Genomic DNA, 18686 nt, shown 5'->3' on the forward strand with positions numbered 1-18686 from the left:
CCTTAGTTTTTTGATAAGATTTTATTTAGAACAGAAAGTTTATTAAATGAATCACCAACATTGTTGAAAAGAAAAATAAAAACATTACAAAAACATATGCAGCTAATTGTTTACCTTTGATAAAGTTGTCTGACCCCTTTACCCTTACCTCTTCCCTCAAAAAACTCCAGAAAGTAAGCTATATTGTATTTTTTAAATTATGTATATGTGAAAAGTCAGTAATTAGTTCTCAGTTAACTAATATATTTATTTTAACACACATCTACTTCAGTGTGTTTATGTAGCAAGCAGGCCCCTTGGGCAGGCAGGCCCCTCACCCCTCCTTGTAGATTTAAAACTACCTCCTCTTTAAAAATTCCCCAAATTCCTCTAAGCAGTCAGAACTATACATAAACAGGATGCATGCCTCAAGAACGAGTAAAACTGCACCTAGGCAAGATAAGACAAATTCCTGTAAAGAAATCCCTCCCCTAAAGGCTCATCCATTTCTGTAAACCCAGCTTTGTGCCCTTCCCAATTTAAACCAGCCAACCATTTCCTTTCAACACCACCAGTTATCATATTAAGCATACCTTGTCTTTAATGTGCCATCCTGTCCATAAAAACTGATGTTAATCTTTTGTTCTGGGCTCAGACTTTCAGAGGCTACTGTTGAGCCCTATGGCCATAAACAATAAAACCTACTTCCTGAAACTTTGGAACCTCAGCCCCGGTTTGTTCTGTTTCCACATAACATTCCTGGAGGCTTGTAGCCTTGTCCCTGGTTTCATGCAGCAGTTATAAGTATCAATAAATATTTTCATTAGCCCAGTGAACTTTAAGTGGTTAGTAGTCTGACCTTTCTGGTTATACATACCTATCTCTTCCCATTGTTTCCCTTTCTCTCTCTTCTTATTTTTAAATAATTAAATCATATAGAAAATTTAGAGAATAATACAAGCAAGTTATACGAATCTTAACATTTTGCTATATTTGTTTTATATATTTCTTTTTTTAGAGCTAAAACTGAATTTGTTCTTGTTTTTTTTTCCATCTTTTTCTCCTCAGAGATAGTAACTATAATGAATGTTTTTATTATCATAGCTTATCTTTATGATATATATTGTTAAACCATATATAGTTTTGTTTTGCAATGTTTTAAATTTTATTTCATGGTATCATATGATACATATTTTTTCTGCAATTTGCTTTGTTTTCTTCATTCTTTATTTTGAGAATTATCTCAACATTTAGATGAATTTAAATCTAATTCATGTATTTTGACTGCTGAATAAAATTCTGCTGCATGGATATGCCTCAGTTTATCCATTGTCATATCAGTTTATCTATTTTTTTTTCCATTAAAAATAGTGCTCAATGAACATCCCTGATCATATCTTCTTGCGCCTGTGTGAGAATTTCTCTTGGGAAAAAGTGAAATTTCTGGGTCATAGAGTATAGATAGCCATTTTTAGTTTCAGTAGATATTGCAGAATGGCTCTCCAAATTGTTTGCTACAATATATATGCCTGAAAGAAATGTTTGGGAGTATTGGTTCCTCCTACTTCTTCTCCAGTGTTTGGTATTGTTAGGCTTTCAAATGTTGCCAGATGATTTAGTGAAATGGTAATTCACTGTTTCAAGTTTGTTTTTTGACTGCTGAGGTTAAGCACCTTCTTAATTGTTATTTCCTCTGAAATTGCATATCTGATACTTGAGCTATTAAATCGACTGTGATGTTTGTCTTTTTCTTATTGAACTATGGGAATCTTCATATTTTCTAAATTTATACCCTTTGTTTATTATATATATTGCAATAAAACTTCTAGGTTGTTGTTTCTCTTTTTATTTTATTTTCCAAAAGTGTTTATTTTTAAATTATGGTAGAATTTGCTACTTTTTGCATTTATGGTTTGTATCTGGGTTAAGAAATCTTTTATTTTCTTGACATCATAAAGATTTCTTGACATTTCGTTCTAAAAGTTTTGAATTTTTGCCTTTCACATTTCAGTATCTAATCTGACTAGAATGGATATTTTTTAAATTGTGTGAGGTGGGACTCTATTGTTTTCCTATGCAGACAATCATTTGTCCCAGCAATGCTGATTTGTAATGTTCACTACTGACAAATACAAGGGTCTGTTTCTGAATTCTCTATTATACTCCTTGTTCTATTTACTGTTCCTGTATTAATGCCACACTATCTTAATTTCTATGACTTATGGTAATTAGAGCAAAAAGTGCCACTCAAATTGTTAATTCTCTTCAGAATTATTGTGATTCTTCTTATCTTTGGCTCCTCCATATTCATTTTATAATCAGCTTGATAAATTCTATGAAAAGCATGGTAAGAATTTTCAATAAAATTGCATTGCATTTACAGATTTAATTTGTAAGACTGGCATCCTTGTGGTATCTGGTCTTCTCATTCCACCACTTATGTAAGTCCTCATTTAAATCTTTAAATAAAGCTTTGTAATTTTTAATGAGAGGGTCTTGCATTTCCTTTGTTAGGTTTATTTGCAGGAATCTTTTATGTTATTTTTCTTTGTAATAGTTTTCTTTAAATTTTTTAATTTAATATTTTGTAATTGATTATTGGTGGTGTATAGTAATGATATAATTTTGGTTTGTTCGTCTTTGGTCTAGAAAACACACTAAGTTCTCTAACTACTTTTAGTGTTTTGTCTGTAGATTTTCTTGAATTTTCTTTCACAATCAGATAGTGCTCACAATCAAATAGTGTCCAAATAAGGGCAGTTTTAATTAATCCTTTCTCTTGTCTCTTATCATTGTGTATGTGCATATGTGTTTAATTTACTTGGTTGGTGCCTCCAGGACGGTATTGAATAGGAGTGGTGATACTAGATGTTTTAATTTCTTGAGTGCTAAAACAAATACCACACAATAGGTTGGCTTAAAAAAATAGGAATATTTTGGCTCACAGTTTTGAGGCTGGGAGAAGTCCAAAATTGAGGCATCAGCAAACCAATGCTTTCTTTCTGAGGATTATGTTGTTTTCGAGCAGGCTGTGTGCAATTCTTGGTCCTTGGCTTTTCTGTCACATGGCAATGCACAGGGCAACCTCTCTTGACTCCTCTCTCCATCTAACTTTCACTATGCCTGTAAAGGAGCCCAGTAACTCAAATTAAAGCACAGCCTGGCTAAGTGGGGCCATGCCTTAACTGAAGTAACATCTTGAAGAGATATTATTTATAATGGGCACATACCCACCAGAATATGGACCAAGACCAAGAACATGTCCAAACTGAGGTACACAGTTCAATCCACCACACTGGGCATCCTTAGTTCATACTTGACTCTAAGGGGAACGCTTTCATTCATGCTGCAGATTTTTTTGTAGATACCTTTTATCAGGTTAAAGCATTGCTTTTCTATTTCTTGTTTACTAGATTTTATTATTTTCACATTAATTTTTTTTGAATTTTATGAATGCTGAATGATTTTTATGTATCCAATGTTTTTTCTATTTTAATCTATTAATATTGTGAATTATACTCATATTTTCTAATACTAAACTACTCTTACATTTCCGGTATATTGTCTAATAGGTTCTTTGTTAATTTTTTTTTCATATAGATTTATTTTATAAAATTTAGGATTTTGTTTGTTGTTTTAAGATTTGTCCATCCATGTACATTGTGCTTTTGGCCTATATTTTACATTTATATCATCTACAGTAGGCTGAAAAATGGTGCTCAAAAGATATCCGTGATTAATCCTTATATAGCAAAAAAAAAAATGTCTTTGCTGGTGTGATTAAGAATCTTGTGATGGAGAGATTATCCAGGTGGGCCTTAAATGCAATCACTTATATTTTTATAAGCACCAGGAAGAGGGAGATTACATATGCATAGAGGATAAGGTGATGTGAAGATGGGACAGAGGGAGATTTGGAGATGTGGTCTTTGAAGACTGAAGTGATATGGCCACAAGCCAAGGAATGCTGGTAGTCACCAGAGGTGAAAGAAGCAAGGGATGGATCCTTCCCTACAGCCTTCAGAAAGAGCGTGGCCCTATTGACACCTTGATTTCAGCCCAGTGATACTAAATTTGGTTTGCTGTTCTCTGAAACTGTGAGAGAATAAATTTCTATTGTTTTAAGCCACCCAGTTTGTGGTAATTTGTTATAGCAGCTGTGGTATACTACTATATTGTCTTTCTCTGATTTTGAAAGTTTATAGTTTATCTAGTCTTATTAAATGAGTTGGGGAATGTTCCTTTTATTTTTTTCTCTGATATTTAAAAAAATATTTTTATTGAGAAATATCCACACACATACAGTCCAATCATATTATACAATCAGTGGCTTATATCATCACACAGTTGTGTATTCTTCATTTTTAGAACATTTACATCACTCCAGAAAAATACATAAATAAAAAAAGAACTCATATATCTCATGCCCCCTACCTCACCCTCTCATTGACTCACAGTATTTCAATCTATCCAATTTTTACCCTTTATCTTCCCCTATTATATTTATATATATATATTTTTTAACTCATCTGTTGATACCCTGGATAAAAGGAGCCATCAGATACAAGGTTTTCACAATCACACAGTCACTTTGTACAAGCTATACAGTTATACAATCTTCTTCAAGAATCAAGGCTACTGGAACACAGTTCAACAGTTTCAGGTACTCCCCCTAGCCACTCCAAAACACCATAGATTAAAGGGATTTCTATATAATGCATAAAAATAACCTCCAGGATAAACTCTTGACTCTGAAATCTCTCAGCCACTGAGACTTTATTTTGTCTCATTTCTCTCTTCTTCTTTTGGTCAAGAAGACCTTCTCATTCCCATGATGCCATGTCCTGGCTCATCCACGGGAGTCAGGTTCCATGTTGCCGGGGAGATTTGTACCCCTGGAAGTCATGTCCCACATAGGTGGGGGAGGGCAATGAGTTAACCTGCCAAGTTGGCTTAGAGAGAGAAAGGCCACATCTGAGTAACCAAAGAGGTTCTCTGGGGGTGACTCTTAGGCATAATTATTGGTAGGCTTAGCTTCTCCTTTGCAGGAATAAGTTTCATAAGGACTAGCCCCAAGACTGAGAGCTCAGCATACGGAATTAGTTGGAAGCCCACTGCTTGCAAGAATATCAGGAATTCCCCAGATAGGGAAGTTGAATATTTTCTCCTTTCTCCCAAGTCCCCTATGGGGACTTTTGCAAATCCTTTTTTTATTCTCTGTCCAAATTACTGTGGAATATATTGGGGAATCAGACTAACCTGTACAAACCAACAAAATCTCATGCCCTATTCAAGATTCCATGTAATTATGGTATTAAGTAAACTGACCATATAAGTTGAATTAGATAAGGTGCTACCCAAAATATAAATTTTGTACCAAATAAACATCTCTCCCTTTGGTCTCATACAGAGGATGAAGTTTGTAAATATGGACCATATCATTCTTTACCTGGTATTCTGATTTACTTAGTCTTATCCAGATCAGCTTCATTCATATCTCTAGACTAAGTCTGATCACCTTTCAATGTTTTTAAACAATTGCTGAATGGGGTAATGCTAACTTTCATAGCTTCAGTGCTCTTACTCTGAGTCTCAGGTGTCACATAAATACCTGAAGTTTCAGGGAATGATGAGGTTATATACAAATAGCTCAGTATCTCTGAATTTAGAAATATCAGTTACAACTTCAAAATATATGCGACTGTTGTAAGAGCTTACAATTTAGGAACATTTACAATAGGCCCCAACCTGATAACCCATGCTCTCAACTTCAGATCTCTGAGTTTGTATATTATAGTTAATCTACATGAGTGAGGCATGATAATATTTGTCTTTTTGTTTTTGACATTTTATTCAACATACTGTCCTTAAGGTTCATTCACCTAGTTGTGTGCCTCACAATTTCAATCCTTTTTGCAGCTGCTCAGTAGTCCATTGTATGTATGTTCCACAGTTCCTCATTCCATTCCTCATCCTTGTACCCTTAGGTCACCTCTATCCATTGTGACAAACACCAGTGAGCAAATGTCCATTCCTCTCCCCACTCTCATTTCCTCCAGGTATATACCTAGCAATGGGGTTACAAGATAATATGGAAATCCCACCCTAACCTCCTATGGAACCAGCATACTGCCCTCAGGAGGGGCTGCATCTCTCAGTTTACCCTACCAATAATGAATAGGTACATCGTTTTCTCTAGCACTTGTTTCTTTCTGTTCATTTTAAACAATTTTATTCATACATCATACCATCCAACCCAAGTAAATAGACACGTCTTCGCCACCATAATCTATATAAAGACCATTCCTTTTCTTCCAAGTAGAATCCTTACCCCTCCCCCATGCCCCCCACCTGTTGACATTTTGTTTTAGCATAACATCTTTCTTTCATTCTGTGGAAGCATATTACAATGGTATGGTTGCCTATAGACCCTAGTTTGCATTGATTGTACTTTTTTCTGTATACCATCCTATTTTCAACCCCTTGCAATATTGAAATTCATTTGTTCTCCTTCATGCAAAACGTTTTGTATTTGTACATCTATTCACCATCATTGTCCAATGTAGGCATTCCTAAATTATCCCAGTCTTTATCCTCTATTTTTCCTTCTGGTTTCAGCCCTTCTCCCTCAATCATATATTCAGCTTCATTCAGTGCACTTATATTATTGTGCTACAATCAGATAATATTGTGCTATCCATTTCTGAAGTTTTACAATCAGTCCTGTTGCACAATCTATATTTCTTCAGCACCAAATGCCCAATCTCTACATTTTTTCTATCTCTTGATAACCTGTGTTCTTAACTTCAACTTTCAAAGTTCACTCATTAATGTTAGTTCATATTCGTGAGACTATATAGTATTTGTCCTTTTGTTTCTGGCTAATTTCACTCAGCATAATGTCCTCAAGATTCATCCACGCTGTTGCATGCTACATGACTGTATCTGTCTTAGAGCTGCATAATATTGCATTGTATGTGTATACCACACCTTGTTTAGCCATTGTCTGTTGATGGACATTTGGGTTGTTTCCATTTCTTGGCAATCATAAATAATGCTACTATAAACATCAGTATGCAGATAATTTGTGCCCTTGCCCTCAGATCCTCTGAATATATACCTAGTAATGGGATTGCTGGATCATATAGCAATGCTATACTTAGCTTCTTGAGGAACTGCCAAACTGCTTTCCAGAGCACTTGTACCATTTTACATTCCCACCAACAGTGAATAAGTGTACCTTTTTTCTCCACATCCTCTGCAGCACTTGTTTTCTTTTTAGATAATGGCCATTCTAGTGAGTGTGAGATATCTCATTGTGGTTTTGATTTGCATTTCCCTAATAACCAGTGAAGTTGAGCATCTTTTCATGTACCTTTTAGCCATTTGTATTTCCTCTTCTGGGAAGTGTCTGTTCATGTCTTTTGCTCATTTTTCAATTGGGTTGTCTTCTTGTTGTTGGGTTGAAGAATCTCTATATATTCTAGATACTAAACCTTTATCTGATTTGTGGTTTCCAAATATTGTCTCCCATTGCATAGGCTGCCTTTTTACTTATCTGACAAAGTTCTTTGACACACAGAAGTTTTTAATTTAGAGGAGATCCCGTTTATCTATTTTTTTTTCAATGCTCGTGCTTTGGATGTAACATCTAGAAAACTGCATCCTATCACAAGATTTTAAAGATATTTCCCTACATTTTCTTTTAAGAGTTTTATGGTCTTAGCTGTAATGTTTAGGTCTTTGATCCATTTTGAGTTAATTTTTATATAGGGTGTGAGATATGGATCCTCTTTCATTCTTTTGTATATGGATATTCAGTTCTCCAAACACCATTTATTGAACAGGCTGCTCTGTCTTAGGTGGGTTGGTTTGACCTTATAAAAAAATCAGTTGTCCATAGATGAGAAGCTGTATTTCTGAACACTCAATTCAATTCCGTTCATTAGTAGATCTCTCTTTATGCCAGTACTATGCTGTTTTGACCATTGTAGCTTTGTAAGAAGCTTTAAAGTTAGGTAGCATGAGACCTTCCACTTCATTTTTCTTTCTCAAAATATTTTTAGTTATTCAGCATCCTGCCCTTCTGAATAAATTTGGTTATTGGGTTTCCTATTTCTGAAAAATAAATAGTTGGGATTTTAATTGGTATTGCATTTAATTCTATAAATCAACTATATTTAGTCTTCCAATCCATCAATATGGTATGCCCTTCAATTTATTTAGGTCTTTCATGATTTCTTTTAGGAATTTCTTGTGGTTTTCTGTGTGTAGGTCTTTTCTATCCTTGGTTAAATTTATTCCTGAATATTTGATTCTTTTAGTTACTATAGTAAATGGAATTTTTTTCTTGTGTTCCTCCTCAGGTTACTCATCACTAGTGTATGGAAACAGTACTGATTTTGGGGCATTGATCTTGTACCCTGGCAACTTTGCTGTACTCATTATTTGCTCTAGTGGGTTTGCTGTAGATTTTCCCCCATTTTTGACATGTAGTTTCATGTCATCTGCAAACTATGAGAGTTTTGCTTCATCCTTTCAAACTTGGATGCCTTTTATTTCTTTTTCTTGTCTAATTGTTTTGGCTAGAACTTCCAGCATAATGTTGAATAACAGTGAGCATCTTTGTCTTGTTCATCATCTTAGCAGGAAAGCTTTGAGTGTTTCCCGATTGAGGATAATGTTAGCTGTGGGTTTTTTCATATATTCCCTTTATCATGTTGAAGAAGTTCCCTTCTATTCCTGTTCTTTGAAGTGTTTTCATCAAGAAAGGATATTGAATTTTGTCAAATGCCTTTTCTGCATCTTATTGTTATAGTGTATTGCATTAATAGATTTTTTTATGTTGAACCAGCCTTGCATACCTGGAATAAATCCCACTTGGTCCTGGTGTATAATTCTTTTAATGTGGAGCTGGATTTGATTTGCAAATTTTTTGAGGATTGGTGTATAATCCTCAAAGAGATTGGTGTCTAATTTTCTTTTCTTGTAGTATCTTTGTCTGGCTTTGCTATTAAGATGATGTTGGCTTCGTAGTATGAGTTAAGTAGTTTTCCCTCCTCTTCAATTTTTTTGAAGAGCTTAAGCAGGATTGGTACTAATCCTTTCTTGAATGCTTCATAAAATTCACATGTGAAACCATTTGGTCCTGGTCTTTTCTTTTTTGGGGGAATCTTGATGCCTGATTCAGGTTTGTTGAGATTGTCTTTTCTTCTTAAGTCAGTGTTGGTTGTTCATGCCTTTCTAGGAAGTTGTCCATTTCATCTGTGTTGTCTATTTTATTAGCATATAGCTGCTCAAAGTATCCTCTCATTACCACCTATATTTCTGTGGGGTCAGTGATTATGTCTCCTCTTCCTTTTCTGATTTTATTTATTTGCATCCTCTTCTCTCTCTCTCTCTCTCTCTCTCTCTCTCTGTCAACCTTGCTAAGTTTCTGTATATTTTATTGATTTCCTTAAAGAACCAGCTTCTGGATTTGTTGATTTTCTTGACTGTTTTCATATTCTCAATTTCATTTATTTCTGCTCTAATCTTTGTTATTTCTTTTCTTTTGTTTGCTCTGGGGTAAGTTTGCTGTCCTTTCTCTAGTTCTTACAAGTGAACAATTAGTTCCTTGATTTTTGTTCTTTCTTCTTTTTTAACATAGGAGTTTAAGGCAATAAATTTCCCTCTCAGCACTACCTTTTTTGCATCCCATACATTTTGATATGTTTTGTTTGATTTTCATTTGCTTTGAGATATTTACTGATTTCTCTTGTAATTACTTCCTTGACTTACTGGTTGTTTAAGAGTGCATTGTTTAGCCTCCATACATTGGTGAATTTTCTGGCCCTCTGACTTATTGATTTACAGCTTCATTCCATTATGATCTGCAAAAGTGTTTTATATGATTTCTATCTTTTAAAATTTATTGAGACTTGCTTTGTGACCCAGCATATGGCCTATCCTTGAGAATGATCCATAAGCACTTGAGAAAAATGTATATCCTGCTCTTCTGGAGTGTAATGTTCTGTAAATGTTTGTTAAGTCCAGTTCAGAATCTCTGTTTCATTATTGATCCTCTGTTTAGATGTTCTATCCACTGATGAGAGCATGGAATTGAAGTCTCCAACTATTATGGTAGAGGTGTGTGCTTTTTCCTTCAGTGTTGTCAGTATTTGCTTCATGTATTTTGGAGTACTCTGCTTCAGTGCATACATATTTATGATTTTTATGTCTTCTTGTTGAAGTGTTCTTTTTATTAATACATAATGTCCTTCTTTGTCTCTTTTAGTTGTTTAATGTTAGATACCTAATTTTTTGAATATTAGCATAGCTGCTCCTGCTCTTTTCTGATTGTTGTTTTCATGAAATATCTTTTTCCAACCTTTTAAATTTCTACCTATTTTTGTCCTTGGGTGTAAAGTGAGTCTCCTGTAGACAGCATATAGATGGTTCCTGTTTGTAAATCCGTTTTGCCAGCCAATGTCTTTTGGTTCGGGAGTTTAATCCATTAACATTTAATGTTATTACTGTCAAGGCAGTACTTTCTTCTACCATTTTGTCTTTTGGGTTTTATGGGTCGTGTCTAATTTTTTTTCTCTTTTTACCTTTACTGATAGTCTTCATTTCTATACTCTTCTCCAAACCTCTCTTTCCCACCTTTTCCTATCTGCCTGTAGTGCTCCCTTTAGTATTTCTTGCAGAACTGGTATCTTAGTCACAAATTCTCTCAGTGATTGTGTGTCTGAAATATTTTAATCTCCTCCTCATTTTTGAAGGGCAGTTTTGCTGGGTATAGAATTCTTGGTTGGCAGTTTTTCTCTTTTAGAATCTTAAATATACCATACTATTGCCTTCTCAGCTGCATGGTTTCTGCTGAGAAATCCATACATAGTATTATTGAGTTTCCCTTGTATGTGATAGATTGCTTCTCTTTTGCTGCTTTCAAAATTCTCACTTTATGTCTTTGACATTTGACAATCTGATTAGTAAATATCTTGGAGTATGTCCATTTGGATCTATTCTGTTTAGGTATGCTGGCCTTCTTGGATCTGTAACTTTATGTCTTTCATAAAAGATGGGAAATTTTTAGTGATTATTTCCTCCATTAGTCTTTCTTCTTCTTTTCCATTCTCATCTCCCTCTGGGACAGCCACAACATATATATTCATGCAATTCATGTTGTCATTCAATTCCCTGAGGCCCTGCTCATATTTTTCTATTCTTCTCTCTGTTTTTTCTTTTGTGTGTCAGATTCCAGATGTCCAGTTCTCTTGTTCACCAATCCTTTCTTCTGCCTCTTCAAATCTATTGTTGTAGGTTTCTATTGTTTTTTCATCTTGTCTGTTTTGCCTTTCATTCCCATAAATTCTGTGATTTGTTTTTTCAATCTTTTGAGTTTTTCTTTATATTCACCCAATGTCTCTTTATATCCTCCCTCAACTCACTGATTTGATTTTTTATGAGATTTTGCATGTCTCTTTGAACATCCTGAATTAGTTGTTTCAGCTCCTATATCTCATTTGAAGTGTTGGTTTGTTCCTTTGACTGGATTATATCTTGAATTTTCCTAGTATGACTTGTTATTTTTTCCTGTCATTTAGGCATTTGGTTTCCTTTATTAGTTTATTCTGGAGGTTGTTTTCACTCTTTTAGCTAAGGTTTTCTTGGTGTATCACTTTGTTCTCTACTGTTCTTTGACAGTCAATTAAACTTATTCTAGATATTGCATATGTTCTGTTTAACTGATCAGAATTTTTCAGTTCTTGTTTTTCTATTTCTTGCCCTACCTATATAGAGTCTTTTATTTTGAAGAGGGTTTCCTCAGATATTATAAACCCCAGTCAGATTTTCCATACCAGACTCCCTCAGAAGGGGAGAGTAGCCAACATCAGTTTTCCCTGAGGGTGAGACCCAGCAGGTTGTCAGACTTTACTATGAAGCTTCTAGGCTCTCTTCTTTTCCTATTCTACCCAGCACGTGATGCTCATCTGCCTGAAGGTTCCCAGTACTTTAAAGTGATGCAGTGCCTTTAATTTCAGCAGACTGCTCTTGCCAGGGGCATGGTTGAGACAGAGGTGAGGTTGTAGGAGGCCTTTGGTTGCTTCTGTTTTCCAGCCTCTGGGGCCTGAATTCCTTGAAGGAGAGCTGGGCCTTGCCCCACTTTTCTTGGGGGAGATAAGCCCTTTAGGGAACTAATCCCTTTCTTCTGATGAATTACTTTGTCTCTCAGATATGCCTTAGTTCTTCCCTTGCCTGGGCCTGTGCTAGAGCCTGAGAGTGCTTGCAGTTCTATCTAATGAGCCATTAAGAAGTAAAAAAAAAAAAAAAAAAAAAAAAAAAAAAGCACAAAAAGCCTTTTCAGAGCCTGACCCCTGCTCCTTGGGTTTGCCAATCAAGAGCTTCAGTTGGTACATTGCTCTATATATCTCTAGGCTCTATGGGCCCCCTTTCCTTGGACTCCAGCCCTTTTCCAGTATTTTGTGTTGTTTAACTAAAAAAGCCTCTGGATTTTTCTGTCAGCCCCACCCTCTTTCTGCTAGGGCAAAAACTCTTAGCTCCTTTAGTGCTTATTCCAGGTTTGTCGATGCTGGGGGCCTGTTTTCAGTAGTCAGAATTTGTTAATTAATTTTGCAACTGGAGCTTGGTTGAGCTAAGCCCTTGTTATTAGTAAAGTCTGTTTCCTTCCCCTTGGATAACCAGCCTGCCATGCCCATGGCAAAGGGGCACTGGCCTCTGCAGCTTGGGGGACTTACAGTTCTGTGTGGGATCTCAACCAGTCTACCTGGTCTAGACTGGTGCATGCTGTGTGTCTGGTCACTGATTTCCCACCAGCAGTTGTTTGTACCTTCCTGGCTATTTACTAGCTGCTCTGGGGGATGAATTAAATTCCTTACTTCATTATGCTGCCATCTTGCCCTGAAGTTTCTTTCTCTGATATTATGAATATGCTTGAGATTATTTATTCCTTCAATGTTTGGTTGGAATCAAATGTTAAAGCATCTACAACCTTTTTATTTGTGATAGACAAGAAAGTTTCCACTGTAGTTTTTTTTCTCAACTCTCTACCTTTTTCTCTCCCCTTTCCTCCCTCCTCCCTCTAAATTTATCCTTTCCTCATTAACAATTTTTTTTGATTGCCTTCATGCAGTTTCTGAGCTCCCTAATCCAGAATCAGGTCTTTATTAGTGAACTGGGCTCTGCCTCCACCCTGATATTTAGTGACACTGCAAATTATTATGTTACTGATACTTTAAATTAGTGATATTGAAAATTCATGTGTACATACTGAGTCAATTTGTATAGTTGAGTTTTTGTGCCTCAATTGCCTAGGTCCACAGTTGGATAGAATCTGTAGCCTCAGGCATTTTTTCAACTTCTTTTTACTATATGAAGAAGCCCCCACTCAAGGACTGGGTATCGGAAGTGAACCTGACTCCAGTTTCCTATTTTCATGGAGCACTTTTAGTTATATAATCCCATAAGAAGTGTGCTCTCAGTCATTGGTGAGTGCACAGTAATCCAGAGACTTCAGCTCTGCTCATTTTCTTTCATTTTTTCCTGTTTAGGGGTCCCTAGAGATTTTTTAGTCCAGTTGTGTCATTTTTTTATATCTTAAACTTGAAGTTTTACTTAACATTGACATGTGATTGAAGTAGGGGGATTTATTAAGCATACATTTACTACGTAAATGGAGACACTTGAAGCCCCCATTTTCTTTATAATCTAAAATTCTGGGTATCAAAACACAAATCTTTCTAATAAAAACCATCTCTATTTAGCAGAAAAGTGGGAAAAGTTAAGATTTTATATCATGGCCTAAAATGAAATGCTTCAATATGTAGAGATAAAACGAGTTTAGGGAAAGTAGAGAAAGAGGTTGAAGTTTATGTTTAGGCAGAGTGGTAGAAGTCATTATAGTTTTTAATTTTCTGTAATTTCAGGCTTTAGGCATAAGTTAGTTTGCTTCTTTGCAGTTGTATATTTTGTTTTGATAAATGGTGGTACAGATATTTAAAATTTTTAATAGCATTGGCTACAGCACAATACGATAAATTATTGTATTTTCAACTTAATTGTCTTGTTTTCATTAATTTTTAAATTAATAATTTATTATTTTCCACATTTTAACTAGTATTTGGCCTCTCAAATGGCCAAAATAGGACAGATGGGCCTTCCATATTATTGATATTATAAAGCTGTTGAAATTGCTTCTAAGTTGTCTGATCATCTTGGTTTTTTAATTTAGTTGACTATTTATTGTAAGCTCATGGAAATTAATACTCAATGACCAGTTATCTAATTTAATTATTTGAAATCAATTTTAGTTTCACTGATACCTTTCTCTTTTTGAAACATACATAGTGAACACATCTGTTAATTATTGTACTACCATGTCTTTCTTTTTGATGGAAATAGCGTGCTACTAATATGTATGGATAGCACATTAAACTTCAGTCATAGATGGCAGCACCTTATTTTTAGCAATTACACAGATTGTCCCTTTGACTCTCCTAACTAGCTCTGTTCTCTAGTTTCTGATATTCTCCTTAGGCCTTCCTATCTTTGTTTCATTGTACTGTTTCTTTAGATTACTAACCTCAGTTAATTTTGCTATATTGACAACTTGACATGTTTTAAGCTCTATCATTAAGTAACACCAGCTGTCCATAGTATAGGCTATTGTCACCTTCCCTAAAAACCCACCTTGTCTGGTCTAGATTCCTTTTTCATCCTCTTCAGCCTCCTCCCATTCTACAACTGCTTGCCCAGAGCAGGGGATTAGCCATTTTACCAGAAACCCGAAGCTTCCAGGACTTCTCTCAGTGATCAATGGATGTGGATCTGGTCCATACTTTGTACCTAAGCAAATATTAATTTTTGCACAGAGCTGGGTAATAATTATATCATATTCTAAGTGCCTCCCAGTTTAGATTCTTTTATCAGTAAAATAGCTTCACTCTATCTCTACCCCCTTTTTTGCTATTCAGGTAGATTGATAAAGTAGAATACCCAAAGCTCATTAATTTAAGCCTGAGGGTGCTTGGGGGAAGGAGGGAAAAGAAAAAGGAAGCCAATGAAAGGCTACCTCTCCTATCTTTGTAGATTGTGGGGGAGGAGAAAGAAAGAGGTAAATAAAGTAGATGATCAAATGTGTGTCCTAGTCTCCCTTCCAGGCTTTGATCCTGGAGGAGGATGTGCTGGTTAAATTGAAGATATGCTTAGGATAGGGCAGTATTAACCTTTGCTTATGTTTTAGGTTCTTGGAAGAGATCAGGTTTAGGATGTACTAATATTTAGCTGGGGCATAGGTATTGAACGTGCAACATAATTAGGCCAAGAAAGGGCCGGCATTAGTTTAAGAATTATCCTTTGCTCCTATGCGGTTTGAAAGACACAAAAGTAGCTGCATGTTCCTGCTGTGCTTCTCCCCCTACCCCCCACTCCCCAATGAAGGATGGGGTGATTTTTGCAGAAAAGACTGAAGAACATACAATTTAGGCCATGGCTGAATAGAGGATTACTTAGAGACTTAAGAGAAGTCAGCAGTGCCTGTGGGAGCAGAAGTGAGGTCAGGTCAACAGTCTAGCACGATCCTATTAAAGGTGAGAAGAACCAGACTACAAATTAGATAAATTGTACATCTAAGCTGCATATACTAATAAAACTCCTAGACACTTTCTTGGAGAACAAAAGAGAAGAGGGTAGAAAGATTAGAAATAAGGGATTTAATCAAAAGAATTATTTGTCAGAATAAAATTTTATGGGTAGCTTTAAAAAAATCTGGCTAGTGCGCTCTCAAGGAAAATTGGATCAGAAAGAGAGAATCAAGCAACATTTCTTTAGTATATTTGAGCTTAGTGAATAATTTCTCAAAGCCAATAAAACAGCCATCAGAGAAGACCTCAAATGCTTGAGATTAAAGTTCCTTTTTGTGCTGCTACCTCTTGAGAGATTTGTGGAAGGATCCCACCAGACTTTTCTTCAGGCTACAGATGTGGCTATAGTTAGAAATGCTGAGCTTGCAGTTCAAAGGAGAATCTGGGAAAATTCTGCTGTTTGTCTCAAGGGTATCAGATGAAGCAAAATAATTCTGAAGCCTATTTGGTTTAATTACTTAGGGAACATAAGTAATTAAACCTTAACTCTCTAGGATTCAGCATTCCAAATCCATTGCAGTATTGCTGGGAAAGGGCTTGTAGATTAGTAGCACAGAATGCCACTGAATCCTGCCTTTCGGGAGACTGTGATGCCATGGACCTGATGATGGGAAGACTTAAAGTAAGGCTGTGGTGGAGCCTCTCTGGATTGTCAGGCCTCTTATAAATCAGGAGAAAAATAATTAGAGGCCACCCATCACAGCAGACATCCTTGAGTTCTTATTTTGTTTTCTTCCAAACCCAGTTTGGGCTAGGGAAGATAAAGGCATTCGGGAGGCTGTGGTATGCATGCATTTCTTTGATCACATTTATCACAACAATATAATATTGACCTAATTTGTGCATTTGTTCATTTGCTTTTTGTCTTTCCCACTAGACTTTAAATGCTATAGCAACATCTGTGACCTTTGAGCTATATTCACTTGTTCTTTTCTTTAAAATTTTAATGTTTTTTATTTAGAAAACATTTTTATTAGGATGGGAGGGAGGAATTATTTGCCCTTCCAAGCTTTTATTTCCCTCAGATAAAACTCTAGATCCTTGCTTTCTAGCACATGGCCATCTGCTTGGCCACACTGGCCTGGCCTTGAAGCAATACAGACAACAAGCTTGCCCTGCTACTCCTCAAGAAGATCTTGGCATTCTTTTTCTTTTCATCATATTTCTTCTGGATTTTCTTTGATTATTTTTTGTTTAAAATTTCTTTCTCCCCAGGAGTCAGCTTGGCCCTCTTCTTGCGGCTCAAGGGCAGAACATAGTGAGACTCATACCACTGCCAATACAGTGTGCTGTTGATGAGCACAATACAGTTCTTCACTAGGGTCTTGGTGCAGACCAGCTTATTATTGGATGCATTGTAGACAACATCGATGATCTTTGGTTTTGCAAGTTCAACACTCAGACCCCCAGGGGAGGTTCCCCACATCCAGCCTCAGGGCACGGTACTTCTTGTTGCTTCCTTGCACCTGAACTGTGTGTATGTGATGGGGACCAGTCTTTGTGTTGGCAGCCAGGCGTCCTAGCTCATACTTCTGCTTCTTGTGGTAGGGCTTTTACTTGCCCCTGGTCTTGTGGCACTTGTGTCCTAGAGAGATGCCCATTGCATGGCACTGGCTGGAAAGAGCTCCAGTATTTGTTATATCTAATGAGTGTGAAATGTTATCTCATTGTGATTTTTGATTCATATTTCCTTGATGGCTAATGATTTTGAGCATCTTTTCATGTGTGTTCTGGCCATTTGTATATGTTCTTTGGAGAGATGTCTGTTCATGTCTTTTGCTCAGATTGAGTTGTTTGCCTTTTTGTTGTTGAGTTGAAGGATTTCTTTTCTGTATATTAATCCTTTGTTGGATATGTGGTTTACAAATATTTTCCCCATTGGATAGGTTGTCATTTTACTTTCATGATAAAGTCCTTTGAGGAACAAAAGTTTTAAATTTTGATGAGTCCCATTTATCTATTTCTTTTGTTGCCTGTGCTTTTGGTATAAAGCCTCAGAAACCATTGCCTAACAAAACTCCTGAAGATGCTTTCCTGCATTTTATTCTAGGACTTTGATAATTTTAGCTCTTATATTATGGTCTCTGATCCATGTTGAATTTTTTTTTTTTTTTTTTGGTATATAGTGTGAGGTAGTGGTCCTTTTTTTGTTTTGCAAATGGGGAACCAATTCTCCCATCACCATTTGTTGAAGAGACTATTCTTTCCCAACTGAAAGTCTTTGCTCTTGTCAAAAATCAGTTGGCCATAAATGGGAGTGTTGATTTCTGGGTTCTCAATTTGATTCCATTGGTCTGTATGCCTGTGCTTGTGCCAATACCATGTTATTTTGATTACTGTAGCTTGGTAATAAGATTAAGATTAAGAAGTGTGAGTCTAAAACTTCATTCTTCTTTTTCAAGATGGCTTTAGCTAATTTTGGGTCCCTTATGGTCTCATATAAATTTAATGATTGGCTTTTCCATTTCTGGAAAAAAGGTTGTTGGGATTTTGATTATGATTGCATTTGATATATAAATTGCTATGGGTAAGATCAACATCTTAATGATATTTAGTCTTCCAATTCATGAACATGGAATGTCTTTCCATTATTTGGGTCTTTAACTTCTTTCAGCAATATTTTGTAGTTTTCTATGTACAAATCCTTTACATCCTTGGATAGATTTATTCATAGTTGTTTGATTCTTTTAGCTGCTATTGATACTCACCAAAACTTATCATATTTTAGCATCTATTTAGCATATATATCTGGCATTTACTAGGCACTTAGTGAATATTGTATGAATGAATGAATAATTCATAAATTTGTGTTAATAGTTTTTGCTATCTAAAAATAAATTGGAATTTTGTATATTTGAATTAATTTTTATCTTAAGTTGCAGCTTAATTCAAGTTTACTTACTGATACTGAATGTAGTATTCTTTTAGTAGCATATAGTAGGTATATGTACTCAGTGGTATGCTGGTATGTGTTTAATAGCTGGCTCTCTGAAAGAAAAACCTCTGATGTGTAACCTTTTCAGATTTGTGAAGTCTAAATACATCCACCATATCCAATTTCAA

General features: G+C 35.7%; 1 protein-coding gene and 1 pseudogene across 16 annotated transcripts in view; one reads left to right on the top strand and one right to left on the bottom strand.

The window, feature by feature from the left end:
• Positions 1-18686, top strand: part of RIMS2 (regulating synaptic membrane exocytosis 2) — a 757916-nt gene that overhangs the window by 189043 nt on the left and 550187 nt on the right. The gene's annotated exons all lie outside the window — the stretch shown is intronic.
• On the bottom strand, positions 16616-17224 carry LOC143688936 (small ribosomal subunit protein eS8 pseudogene; annotated as a pseudogene).

Source organism: Tamandua tetradactyla, chromosome 6 (genome assembly GCF_023851605.1).
Source record: "Tamandua tetradactyla isolate mTamTet1 chromosome 6, mTamTet1.pri, whole genome shotgun sequence".
Lineage (NCBI taxonomy): Eukaryota > Metazoa > Chordata > Mammalia > Pilosa > Myrmecophagidae > Tamandua > Tamandua tetradactyla.